General features: G+C 47.3%; 1 protein-coding gene across 1 annotated transcript in view; it reads right to left on the bottom strand.

The window, feature by feature from the left end:
• Positions 1-13,901, bottom strand: part of bcar3 (BCAR3 adaptor protein, NSP family member) — a 219,848-nt gene extending 205,947 nt beyond the window's left edge. The window contains exon 1 of the mRNA XM_078218856.1: positions 13,668-13,901. The gene's annotated coding sequence lies outside the window, so the exon portion shown is untranslated. The remainder of the gene's footprint in view (positions 1-13,667) is intronic.
• Between the last annotated feature and the right edge of the window lie 502 nt (positions 13,902-14,403).

Below are 14,403 nucleotides of genomic sequence, written 5' to 3'. Positions count from 1 at the left end.
CACCCACCGTTGGTACCCAGAGTAGAAGAAACGGTGATGACACTCAACTTCCTGGACACCCTCTCGGCGGCCACACACAACACATGGCTGTGGACACAAAAAGACCCGGTACTGGCGAAAGTAAAGCACCTGGTACTAACAGGGCAAATGGGAAGACCAGTCCAATCGCAATTCCATCCCTCTTGGAGCAGAAGAGAGCAGATCACCATAGAAGACGGGATACGGCTATGGGGGGCACGGTCATAGTCCCACATCTCTGTTTGTGCCGAATTACATCATGGGCACCCAGAAGTTTCCAAGGTGAAGCTGCTGGCACGGAGCTATGTCTGGTGGCCGGGTTTAGACGCAGATATAACGGCATTGGTGGGTCAGTGCCAGGAATGCCAACAGGGGCAGAAGGTGCCAGCGGTAACCCCGCTGCACCCATGGGAATGGCCAGGTAGGCCATGGACTTGACTTCATGTCGATTTTGCAGGCCCGTTTATGGGGTCCATGTTCTTGATAATAGTAGACGCCCCCTCAAAATGGTTGGACGTCGACAGGGTGAATTCGGCAAACACAACAACCATCGAGAAGCTGCGCGCCTCATTCCCAACACACGGAATTCCAGAGGTGCTACTCTTGGACAACGGATCGGCTTTCACCAGCCAAGAATTCACCAAATTCATGACGTCGAATGGGATTCGACACATCAGGACAGCACCGTATCATCCAGCGTCGGATGGGCTTGCGGAGAGAGCTGTCCAGACTTTACAAGCCGGGCTGAAAAAGCAGCTAGTGGTGTCAATAGACACAAAACTCCCCCGCTGGTTGTTTGACTACAGAACAACCCCGCACGTCACCATGGGAATAGCACCGGCGGAACTGCTCATGGGCAGACGATTCCGCACTAGACCGAGCCTGCTATTCCCAAACCTGGGGGGAAAAGTGGAAAAGCACCAAGAGGCCCATTGCAGGGGCCACAACAACAGCCGCCGAGAGAGGCATTTCAAACCGGGCGCAAAGTGACTGCACAATTGGTTCCACATAGATAGAGGGAACAGTCGAGTCCAGGACAGGGCCTGTCTTAGTGGGTGCGCGTAGGATAGGCTGTCTTAAGAAAGCCACCTAGACCAAGTGCAGGCCTCAAATTCATCACCCACACCAGAGCCGACTCAGTCCAGAGGGCCAAGGACCGAGGAGAGTCTTCCCCGACGGGCCAGCCCCGCCTCTCCAGCACCCCTGGTGAGAACCTCAGAGTCTGAAATGGACACAGGGGACAAAGCCACGGTTGTCCCCCTACCAGAGGAAGAGGGCAAACCGACCCTCCGGTGCTCACTGCGGAAGAGACGAGCACCCAATAGATACACCCGCCTACCTTCGATGCCGAATTGGAGGATCCGGACCCGGCGCTGAAGCAGAGGAAGAGGCCCGTGAGGCATCCGGACCACGGGGATTCCACGGACTTCAAGGGGGGAGTGTAATGATTTTAATCAGGCCATTGAAGTTGGCCTATTGGTATACAAACTCCCCGATTAAAGGACCAATTGATGGGCCAATCGGGGGACTTTACTTTGTATATAATCGGGAGTGTCAGTTCCTCTGGCACCCCCGAAGATTGACTGATAGCAGTTGGAATTGTAAATAAAGGAATTCTGGCGAAGGGACTTCCGCCTCCGTGAACCTGTTACAAAAACATCAATGAAAAGATAGAGCAGGGAAGTCCGGACGCTGCACTTGACAGGTGGGGATGTGTGGGGGAAACTGGAAGATAATGATACCAGGTACAGGAGAAAGGGACAAAGGAAACCTTTTTTCACATCTCTTTCAATAGACACCTTGGTCACGGTAACCGTGTGCTATGATTCTGAGCACTACATTGTAGGAATCAGAGGTTTTGATTCAGACTGTGCCCAGTTAGCTGCTCTCAGTAGCTAGAACAATGTAATTGGTGTCAGCTCCTCCCAGGATGTGGGGGGGAGGGGGGGGGGGGCACACACGAGGTGTTTAAAAATAAGAATCAGCCTGGGATCCTATTCCTGATGACTACTTAGTAACTCCTGCTGACTGATATGAGGATAGATTTTGTGGTGACATCAAGATAAGGGCAACCCATGTTTGAACTTGCAAAGACTCAGTCGAAGTTCATATTTTAAAAAATAGGTGATGCATCAGAGAGTTCCCAGTGCTTTCTAGGAGGAGGGAGGGGACTTTAAGACAAATTAATTGATTAATCAAACCTCCTGTCCCGTTAGCTACAAGTGAATATTATAGTGCTTTGACCTGTACAGCCCAATAAGCAGGTTCAACCGAGTCTGGAGAAAGACGAGTAACCGATGCTTGCAAATCATTGCAAACCTTGGCAGGTAGGTTTCGGAAGAATCAGCACTATTTTCTCAAATGACATGCAAATTTTCTGCCAACTGTGCTGCCTACACAATGTCCACAAGGAGAGCAATTCTGACCACATCTCCCAGATCTGGCAACGTGGGTTCAACAATGTGACAATTCGTACTGACTGAGTAACGTTATTGTTCCCAACTCGCTGTTAAATATTCAAGACGACCAGTTAATACAGGGATTTACTGGCAACGTTGTACTGTTTTCAAAGGTTTACAAGTACAACAAATCTTGAACTTTCAATTCTTTGCTCTCAATTTTAGACATTTTGATCGTTTTTGGTAACCTCGCATTAGCAAAGGAGTTGAAAAAAACATTCTGTGCAAAGCCTTGATATTTATTCAAGTGACAATTGGTTGCGTTTTGGTATCAAGCCCAAGAGGCCATTATCTGTGTGTGCGCCTTGGCAAGGAATAAAGAAATGGTCAAGTCACCATAGTCCCTGATGATCATAGGCTGCCCTGCCCTTTGCGAGGGAGAGCTGACTGGTGGTGAGTTAACCGGAGGATCACCACACCTCAGGCGACGGGCAAGGTTGAGAAGGTGGGGTTTTATGAATAACCTCAGCCGGTACAGGAATTGGACCTGCACTGCATCACTAACCAACTATCCAGCCAAGTGCCGGCAGATTGACTTCCATTCTGCCATGATCCCATATCCACTCACACATATAGCCAGCAGGTGACCTCTGAAATGATTTTTCTCCTTCTGCTGGGAGTACTGAGGCCAATAGTAAAGCCTCCAGTGCCACCATAGCTAATTAAACACAGAGCCAGGATTGAAAACAGAACATTTTCCTGTCTCAGATAGACCCCCTCTACTTTCCTACATTACCTGGCCTTGTTGAAGGCAGTGACACATGTTGCCACAAGGAGACAGATGCTTTAGCAGTCCATCCCTTAAGAATCTTTCCAAATGGCTATTTGTGTGTTTCTAAGGCCAGGACCGCCTGCCCCGTTTGCCGAACAGGATTTCAAAACAGAGTTATACAAGATCTTCATGGGGCACCACCGTCAAAATTTCCACACACTATTTTGATGCCTTGGGACTGGAAGTGCAGGGACATCTTACTGACGTCACCATGTCAAACACAGCTCATGGTGGCTTCTGTTGCTTTGCTGTCCCCCCTCGCCGCCCCCCCCAGCTAATGCAACTTACACCCACCCCCACCCACCCAGTGCTCTACCTGACTCTAGTTGTTTCCTGGGGTCAAGCTCATGTTATTAAATTTGGTATTCCTACCTGCACAGAGAACACACCTTGGTGGGGACGGGGTAAGAGTCAAAGAAATTCCTCTCCTCGGCCTTGGTTATGCCCAACTGTCTGAAGGACAGATTGAAATATTTGGAACTGAAAAGCATAGGGCTGGAAGAAATTGATTGCGTACAATCTTTCTTTCAAATCCCTCTCCACATGCAATAGTGTTGTTGTAAGCCAGGAATACGCCAGGTTCCTGATGTCTTGTGCTGCTACAGTGTAACTGATGCATGTTACTGTACAATGATACGGGGCAGCACCGTGGCAGGGGTGGCACGGTGGCACACAGTGGTTAGCACTGCTGCCTCAGAGCGCCAGGGACCTGGGTTCAATTCCGGCCTCGGGACACTGTCTGTGTGGAGTTTGCACATTCTCCCCGTGTCTGCGCGGGTTTCCTCTGGGTGCTCCAGTTTCCTCCCACAGCCCAAAGATGTGCGGGTTAAGTTGATTGACTGTGCTAAATTGACCCTAGTGTCAGGGGATTAGCAGGGTAAATATGTGGGGTCATGGGGATAGGGCCTGGGGATCAGTGCAGACTCGATGGGCTGAATGGCCTCCTTCTGCATAGTAGAGATTCTATGATATAATAATAATTTCAACCTGTGCATCCATATTTGGGGTAGATTCATTGAACGCCCAACGTCACTGCAGGGAATTTCGGAATTTGACTGTTGGATGAGCAGAGCTACCCAATTTTCCATCCAATCTTCCATCCCCATCCACATTAACAAACACAGTTACACACTCCAGCACTGGCCCTCCACATTTATCTTGGATTGGGCAGATTTTCCTTCAGGTATCAGTTCTGAATTGCCAATTGCCAATGTCAGGCAACAAGGAAATACTTGAGTGTTAAAAAGAATTAAACACCGTCACCCTTAACACAAAGCTCGAAAGCAGCCTGGCATCTGTTTCTGGGTCGCAAGTGGAGACCACCAATTCCAAGCAAAAATCTTTTCCCTGTTACTGCATCTATGTACTGCCCACTGGATGAAGACAAACATAATAGGAAGACAGATGATTACTTGAATGGGTGTAAATTAAGAGAGGTTGATACTCAGTGAGACCTTGGTGCCCTCGTGCATCAGTTGCTGAAAGTAAGCGTGTAGGTACAGCAGGTGGTAAAGAAGGTAGATGGTATGTTGGCCTTCATAGCGAGAGGATTTGAGTATAGGGATAGGAATGTTTTACTGCAATTGTACAGGGCGTTGGTGAGGCTTTAGGTGTCTAGATTACCAACAACTTGTCCTGGTCCCCCCATGCCAACACTATAGTTAAGAGAGCCCACCAACGCCTCTACTTTCTCAGAAGACTAAGGAAATTTGGCATGTCAGCTACGACCCCCACCAACTTCTACAGATGCACCACAGAAAGCATTCTTTCTGGTTGTATCACAGCTTGGTATGGCTCCTGCTCTGCCCAAGATCGCAAGAAATTACAAAAGGTCGTGAATGTAGCCCAATCCATCACGCAAACCAGCCTCCCATCCATTGAGTCTGTCTACATTTCCCGTGGCCTCGGAAAAACAGCCAGCATAATTAAGGACCCCGAGCACCCAGGACATTCTCTCTTCCACCTTCTTCCATCGGGAAAAAGATACAGAAGTCTGAGGTCACGTACCAATCTACAGGAGAACAGCTCCTTCCCTGCTGCCGCCAGATTTTTGAATGGGCCTACCTTGAATTAAGTTGATCTTTCTCTTCACCCTAGCTATGACTGTAACACTACCTTCTGCACTCTCTTCTTTCCTTCGCTATGAACGGTATGCTTTGTCTGTATAGCACGCAAGAAACAATACTTTTCACTGTATACCAATACATGTGACAACAATAAATCAAATCAAAGATGTATGGGGCAAGGGGGGGAATCGGGATGTTGAATTTGATGATCAGCCATGACCATAACGAAGGGCAGAGCAGGGTCAAAGGACCGAATGGCCTCCTCCTGCTTCGAGTTTCTATCTTCCCATTCTGTCATTAATGCTGTTTGCTCCTTCCAGGGGTTATAATGAGCCCGTCTCTTCGAAAGAGCTGCCTGATTGCCAGTGTTCTTCTCTCCGTATTTTACCGCTTTTTATTCGCGGTCAGGAAGGGATGAAAGACTTTCCAATCTTCCGAAGGATGTGAGCTGTTGACTGATAATTACGGAGACAGGTGAACAAATTGCTCATCATTAATTGTCTCTTTTGTGAAAAGCAACTCGCATTTGTTTATCAAACCACCTGTCATCTCAGTGACGACTTCTCAGCTTGTAAGAATACTTAGCCGCTTAAAACAAAACACCATCACCGCTCACTCTTTTTCTCAATCCTTTCAAACAAAAGCTGCTGGAACGTGCGGGAACATTGTTCTGCCAACGCTGCAGTGGAATAGAAATGTGAATCTGCAGCCCACCTGCTGCCGTTCAGTAGAATTATTTGCAGATTAGGTTCAGGTGGAAAAGGCTCGGTTGGTACTCAGCTGAGGGCAGAAGACCAATACAACAACAACTTCTGTTTATACAGCGCCTTTAATTCACAGCAACGTTACACAATAAAATTTGACATCCAACCACGTATTATTTATTTATTAGTGTTTAGTGTCACAAGTAAGCTTACATTAACGCTGCAATGAAGTTACTGTGAAATTCCTCCAGTCGCCACACTCCGGCACCTGTTCGGGTACACCGAGGGAAAATTTAGCATGGCCAATGCACCTAATCAGCACGTCTTTCGGACGGTGGGAGGAAACCGGAGCACCCGGAGGAAACCCACGCAGACACGGGGAGAATGTGCAGACTCCACACAGACAGTAATCCAAGCCGGAAATCGAATCCGGTTCCCCGGTGCTGTGAGGCAGCTGTGCTAACCACTGTGCCACCCATTGAAAGTTTGGGTAGGTTCTAAGGAAATTCTTGAAGGAGGGAAATGGAGGGGGAGAGGTTCAAGGAGAGAGTTCCAGAGTGTTAGGGCATTGACAGGTGGAATGAGGGCTATCCAATAGTGGAGTGATTAAAATCAAGGAGGCAGGGATTGGAGGAGTGCAGATATATCTGAGGCTGAAGGGGAGTACAGAGATCAGGAGGGACAAAGCCATGGAGGCAGTACTGGGGGAAAAAAATCATTAAAGCTAAATTAATCTTTAGTTTCTTTTTCTCAGCTTACAGAGTTCCAGGACAACAGTGAGATACCAGGAACTATTCACTGGGAGGGAGGAAGGAAGAACAAGTACAAGACAAGACACCCTGGTCTATTTTGCTGCTCATAGTTAGCTCAAGATGGGGCATGTCTGCAGCCCAAGAAAGGTATGTCTGTCCAACTCTGCCCAAACCCTATTTCTGCATTCCTAGCACTGTCCCCATTCTCATCTCTGTACTGGGGCCCACAGTCTCAGTCCAAGGCACTTTGAAGTAGGGGGCAGTAGCATTCAAGACAGGAACTGTCGTCCGTGACAATGGACGTGTTGTCAAGGAGGTGATGGCCTAGTGGTACTATCGCTAGACTATTAATCCAGAAACTCAGCGAATGTTCTGGGGACCTGGGTTCACATCCCGTCATGGCAGCTGATGGAATTTGAATTCAATGAAAAATATCTGGAATTAAGAGTACTGGTGACCATGAAACCAGTGTCGATTGTCAGGAAAACCCATCTGGTTCACTAATGTCCTTTAGAAAAGGAAATCTGCTGTCCTTACCTGGTCTGGCCTACATGTGACTCCAGAGCCACAGCACTGAGGTTGACTCTTAATTGCCCTCTGAACAAGGACAATGAGGGATGGGCAATAAATGCTGCCAGCGATGCCCATGTCCCATGAATGAATAAAAAAAAACTTAATTTCCCACACTCTCTCTCTGGGAGATCGATATTCCTTCAGTATCCCCTCCTCCGGGCCCCATGCCCTAAGAGCGTTGGCAACGCTGGACTCCCATTGGATTGGTCCATGATTATGCTTGATGAAGTGCTGCAGTGGTTTGCTTTTGTCTTCTGCAAAATAGCTGACCAGGAAACTCTCCCAGTCTCATCAGCTGCCATTGGAAGGATTTACAGACTGATAATCAACCTGTTTGGCCGTGTTATGAACACACCTCCCATGGCCAGTGGGACTTGAACCCGGACATTTAGCCCAGAGGTAGGAATGCTATCAGTGCATCATCAGACCCCGGCCCACTCCCTCCCCCTCAGCTCTACCGAGTGTGTGTAACAGCAATGGCGCCGTCTTCGAGGCCTCTGCTCTTCACTCAAAGGAAATGTGCTCATCTGGAGCTGATCAGAAGGAACAAGACAGTCTTGAACTTGTCAGAGACAAGTAGAGCTCAGAGGCTGACAATTAATGTTATTTATTGTCTTGGTATATTTATGAGATACTGTACCCAAGGTTGCAAATACTTTGTGTGGAATTTGCATTCTGAAAGCCTGGATACAGTCCAGAGCTGAAGGAGGATGTTGGCACCTCTCCAAATGCACCATAATTTTCACCCCATCCATTATCTTCTCAACTCCAATTCTGCTGATATGCTATCAGCAGCCTCTTCCTTCATAAACACCGATACAAAGTACTCAAGTGTCTGTATTGCGCGCAAGAAACAATACTTTTCACTATAATAATACATGTGACAATAATAAATCAAATCAAATCACTGAGTATAATAGCTGAGCCTCCAAGCATTCATCACCTTCTTTGTCCCTAATTGGATCCATCCTGCCTCTTACCACCTGCATGCTGGTAGATGGTTTCTGGGTTCCATAAGACATGGGAGCAGAAGTAGGCCATTTGGCCCATCGAGTCTGCTTTTCGCCATTCAATGAGATCATGACTGATCTACTATGATAATCCTCAACTCCACTTTCCTATCTTATCTCCATAACTCTTGAATCCTTTACTGATTAGAAATCTGTCTATCTCAGCCTTTAACATACTTAACGACACAGCCTCTACAGTAAAGAATTCCACTACCCTCAGAGAGAATAAATTCTTCCTCGTCTCTGTCTTAGATCCCTTTTTATGCTCTCTGCCATTCTATTCTCATATTCTCTTTGCCCGTCCTATTTTCCTCTTCACTTTCCCTCCAAACATTTTGTCTTTTGCCTTGTTCTGACTTGAGGAACTCACCCAATAGGTAATAATACACCCTCTTTCTTTTGTTTAATCATATTCTGTATCTTCCTCATCATCCAAGGAATCCGGGCTTTGGTTCTCTTATCTTTCATCCTCGTTGGGATTTATTGAGCCTGCACCTGAAACATCTCCTCCTTAATAAATTGATTTTTTTTCTGTCAGTCTTTCATTCCATTTTACCCAGCTAGTTCCCCTCTCAGCCCATTGAAATTCACCCTCTTCCAATTTAGAAGTTCCAATTTAGAAGTTCCAATTTCCTTGATCATCTCCATTACTAGTCTAAACCTCAAGATACAATGATCACTCTTACCTAAGACACTTGGTCTACTTCATTCCTGAGCACCAGATCTGGCCATGCCTTTTCCCTAGTTGGACCAGGAACATACTGGTCCAGGTGGTTCTCCTGAATACATTTTAGGAATTCTTCCTCCTCCTTTTTCTTTACCTGCACGTTAATTACCCAAAGGTGGCACAGTGGTAATGTCACCGGATTGGTAATCCAGAGACTCAGGCTAATTCTGTGGGGACACGGGTTCAAATCCCACCATGGCAGCTGGTAGAATTTAAATTCAATTAATACATCTGGAATATAAAGCTAGTCTCGGGGATGGTGACCATGAGACTATCATAGAATGTTGTAAAAACCCATCTGGTTCACTAATGCCTTTAGGGAAGGAAAGCTGCCACCCTTACCTGGTCTAGCCTGCATGTGACTCCAGATCCACAGCAATGTGGCTGACTCTTAGCAAGCCACTCAGTTCAGGGGCAAGGATGGATGGGCAACAAATGCTGGCCTGGCCAGTAACATCCACATCCCCATGAAAGAATAAAGAAAAAATAATAAATGGGGATAAAGTCCCCAATATCTAGACTTCTTGCCTATCTGTGATTTCCCTGCAGGTTTGCTCCTCTCTCTCTTTCTCCTTATTAGAAGGCCTATAGAATACCCCAATCCCCACCCCCCCGGACATCCTTTCCTTTCAATACTACAATGCTTTCTCTAGTCAGCACTGCCACTTCACCCACCTTTTTTCCTTCCCTATCTTTCCAAACACTGTGTCTCTAATTCTTGCTATTGAGGGAGTCCAGCAAAGGTTCACCAGACTGATCCCTGGAATGGCAGGACTGACAGATGAAAAGAGATTGGATCAACTGGGCTGGTACCCACTGGAATTTAGAAGAATGAGAGGGGATCTCATAGAAACATATAAAATCCTAATGGGACTGGACAAGCCATTCAGGACTGAGATGAGGAAGAACTTCTTCACTCAGGGAGTTGTGAACCTGTGGAATTCTCTACCACAGAAAGCTGTTGGGGCCAGTTTGTTATATATGTTCAAGAGGGAGCTGGACGTGACCTTTGGGGCTAAAGGGATCCAGGGATATGGAGAGAAAGCGGGAGTGGGATACTAAAGTGCATGATCAGCCATGATCACATTGAATGGTGGTGCAGGCTCAAAGGGCTGAATGGCCTACTCCTGCACCTATTTTCTATCTTTAAGGTTAAGTGTTCAGTCCTCACCATTTCAAGCCACATTTCCGTTATTGCTATTGTATCATATTCCTACACTCCTATCTGTCCCACACCAGCACTATTCAACACACTTTGCACATAAGTCTGACACCTCGGATTGAGGGGAAATGATTTGTTGCAGATGTTTCTTATTATATAGATGATGCGGATCTGATAAGGGAACAGAGCACTTTAAAGGTGTGTGTGCGTGCATGCGTAACCACTTTCATGACAGTGCTGTTTTAGACTGGATTTGGGAGACTAGGATCCTTGAGTTGACCATCTAAATCGACAGAACTGAATCCAGCTCTTAGCCTGAGGGGGAAACGATAGATCCCGTTGAGTGCAGGTCTCCAGTTCCACTGCTGGGATTGGGAAACTGGATCTGCATGCATTGCCTGAAAGGGTCTGCAGCGGTTCAAGAAGGCAGCTCAGCACCACCTTCTGAAGGGCAACTAGGGATGGGCAGTAAATGCTGGCCAGCCAGCGACACCCTCATCCTGTAAATGAGTTTAAGGACTGCGGAAACAAATTCAACAGTAACTCCGATTTCTACTTGAAAGGAAACATTTACAAGGCAATGGGGAAATGGAGCGACACCATAAGAAGTAGGAACAGGAGTTGGCTCTTCGGCCCTTTGAGCCCTGCTCCAACATTCAGTAGAATCATGACTGATCCAACACGTCCACTTTCTTGCCCTTTCCCCGTAACCCTTGATTCCCTTACTGAACAAAAATCTGTCCATCTCAGCCTTAAATATACACAAGGACTCTGCTCCCCTGTGGTAAGAAGTTCCAATGACTCACAACCCTCAGAGAAGAAATTCCTCCTCATCTCAGTTTTAAATCAGTGCCCCTTTATTCTGAGACTGTGCCCTCTGCCCCCAGACTCTCCCAAGAGGGGAAACATCCTCTCAGCATTTACCCTGTCAAGCTCCTTAAGAATCCTGTATGTATCAATGAGATCACCTCTCATTCTTCTAAATTCCAGTGAGTAGAGTCCCACCCTGTCTAACCTTTCCTCAAAAGACAATCCCTCCATACCAGGGATCATCCTAGTGAACCTTCTCTGAACTGCCTCCAATGAACCTCCAAGGACTAATTGGATAGTTACTTCAAAAGATTGGCACAGACACAATGGGCCAAATTGGTCTCCTTATGTCCTGTCCAATTCTATAGTTTCATAGAATCAAACAAAGGGCCTGGCTTATAGCTTCCCAAAATGAATATCGGTAGAGTAACCACTTCTGATGCAACCCTCTGCTTTGGTCAGGGTGATCAGTTTCCACACAACACCCCGGATAAAAGCAAATTGCTGCAGATGTTGCAATCCGAAAGTAAAAGAGAAAATGCTGGAAAATCTCAGCAGGTCTGGCAGCACCTGTAAGGAGAGAAAAGAGCTGACGTTTCAAGCCCAGATGACCTTAAAGGGACATATGGACTCGAAACGTCAACTCGTTTCTCTCCTTACAGATGCTGCCAGACCTGCTGAGATTTTCCAGCATTTTCTCTTTTGGTTACACACACAAGACCTCCCCGTTCTGTTTCAGTGGAGAAGTTTCCAGCCACCCCCACCCTCGACTTTCTACCCGAGTCTGCCTTACAGTTTTAAAAGGACACATTCCATAGTAAAGTGAAGCAGATTGTTTGCATTCTCCGGGATGCTAAACCCTGCATGTGGGAGAAAGAGATAAACTTTATATTTCTCTTCAGCAGAGCAACAGCAGTTAAAGACTGACTGCCTTATCAGTCTGCTCACGAAGGTACTGTTCCCGGACTGTTCCTGTATGCACTGAATCTTACATTGACAAATGTGTCATAACCCTGATTCCTATTTCCATTTGTCACTTTTGTTTATGGAAGCTTTGACAATGACGAGCAATTTACTCTCATTCCTCTTCAGCAGCAGATTTTTAAAAATAATGTTTAAGGTTGTTTCTCACTTTTGCCACTGGCAGCATCAAATCAGACGCTGGTTTAAACCTCACCCTGCTTTCCCCTCTCACTGAAATCCATGAGTGGCCAATCCACTGCTGCCAGCCTGGTGTCCAGCAGTGAGAGAGAGTATTAACTCCACTAACCAGTTTTCCACCCCTTCCCTCCTCTCCAGAAAGGACCGGTTAGCACCCATTCACCTCGGGTACTTCACCCAGTTGGTCATTCAAGGTCTGAGCGTTGGCAGTGACTGTCTGTAGGCTGTGGGGGGGCATTACCGTTCAGCCCAGTCCCTTTGCGGGAGCCCTGCACTGGTAAAAGAACCACTTTCGGACTGGACACTGAGCCAAGGTCCCATGTACATGTTCAGGGGGGGGTGAAACAAAAAATCCCTTCGCCTTGGGCGGCAACAGTGGCCTCACAGTGCCAGGGAGCTAGGTTCAATTCCGGTCTCGGGTCACTGATTGTGCGGAGTCTGCATCTTCTCCCCGTGTCTGCGTGGGTTTCCTCCGGGTGCTCCGGTTTCCTCCCACACTCCAAAGATGTGCAGGTTAGGTTGATTGGCCCCTTAGTGTCAGGGTGTTAGTGTCAGACTAGTAGGATAAACACATGGGTTTTAGAGCTAAGGTGGGGTTGTTATCAGTGCAGGCTTGATGGGCCAAATGGCCTCATTTTCTCTGTAGGGATTCTATGGCTCTTATTCGGAGAAGAGCAGGGACGTTCTTGTAACATCAACATCCGGCATGGGCGGCACGGACAAGTTGGGCCGAAGGGCCTGTTTCCATGTTGTGAACCTCTATGACACCCCCACCCCAAAAAAACCCAGATTAACTGGTCATTTATCTCATTGCAGTCGGTGGGATCTTACTGTGTACAAATTTTCTGTCTACACAAACAACACTGACCAGACTAGGAAATGCATTGGTTCTGAACCACATTGGGGCTTTCTGAGGATGTGAACGGTGCTACAGGAATGCACTCTTCTTTATTCCCACAAGACGGAAGTGACCAGATGCCCAACAGAAAGGGAGAACCTGGACTCGAAACAAACCTGAGCTGATCTGAGCTGATCTGCGCCCCCCCCCCCCCCCCCCCCGCTCCTTACTCCCAGCTCAGATCTGGGCTATGCACTGAGACACCTTACTGACTGTTCTGGATGAGCCATGAGAGAAAGGGTTTTTAAAAAATAAATATCCCAACCTGCCTCGACATCAATGCCCAAAAGCCAAGTTCCCCGATCCACAGAAAACCCAAAAACCAATCAAACTGACTAAAGCCAGCGATCTGCCGCTTATCGTTCGCGAACACTAACCATACAGAGATACCAGAGAAAGGGAGCAGTGTAATTCTGCAAGAAGATTTTCACTTTGAACCCCTCACACTGTTAAAAAAGAGAATTGAAACTGATAACTTTGCGATAACAGCTTCTCCCAGAGAGAGCTGCCGAGAAAACCTTTTGCCAACAAGCTCGCAAACAAAGCAGTACTTACCTTGTAGCAATGAGTAGCTCTCACTGGTATCGCTGTTCTAGATACAGTGGCACCGGCACTCCAACACGCATCTCCCTCAGTCAGAGGCAGCACACTCTCAGTTGACAGGAGAGAGTTGCAATCTCACATGGATTCAGTGAAATGACACAAGGAACAGCCACACCTAAAAATCATTCCCACTCTCAGCAACACACTGCCAGCAGCTGCTCACTCTCGCAATCATCCCACTACCTCGGGTGATTTTATCAGAAGCTCCGGCAATACTTTGCAGAGGAATGTTACAAGTTGCTCCACAGTACTCTGCATTCCTGAAAAACACACTGCCATGCAGCCGGGAGGAATGCTGCAAAGTCAGCAATGACTGAGGTCTGAATTGCAAACAGCACCAAATCCTGAGGCCATTCAGTCTGCAGACTCCACAATGTCAACACCCCATTCACACATTGCGGCCTGCTGCACAAATCATGCAACTATCTCCCTCCCTCAGTATTCGCCTGCATTTGTATAGCACCTTAAAGGAGAAAAATATCTCCAGCTGCTTCACAGCAGCATGTTCCCAGCCAAAAATTAGAACAGGGAGTATGGCTTTAACAAGCACCTTCAAAAGGTGGTGTGAGTGAGGGGGAGATAGTGGGGAGAGTGTCGGTGAGGGGGGGAGTCGGTGAGGGAAAGTTAGGGGGGTGTCTCAACTCTGAGACGTCCCAAGCCAGGAATCGAACCCAGGTCCCTGGCGCTG

Source organism: Mustelus asterias, chromosome 8 (assembly GCF_964213995.1).
Source record: "Mustelus asterias chromosome 8, sMusAst1.hap1.1, whole genome shotgun sequence".
NCBI classification, from domain to species: domain Eukaryota; kingdom Metazoa; phylum Chordata; class Chondrichthyes; order Carcharhiniformes; family Triakidae; genus Mustelus; species Mustelus asterias.
This window is presented reverse-complemented; position numbering and strand designations above follow the sequence as displayed.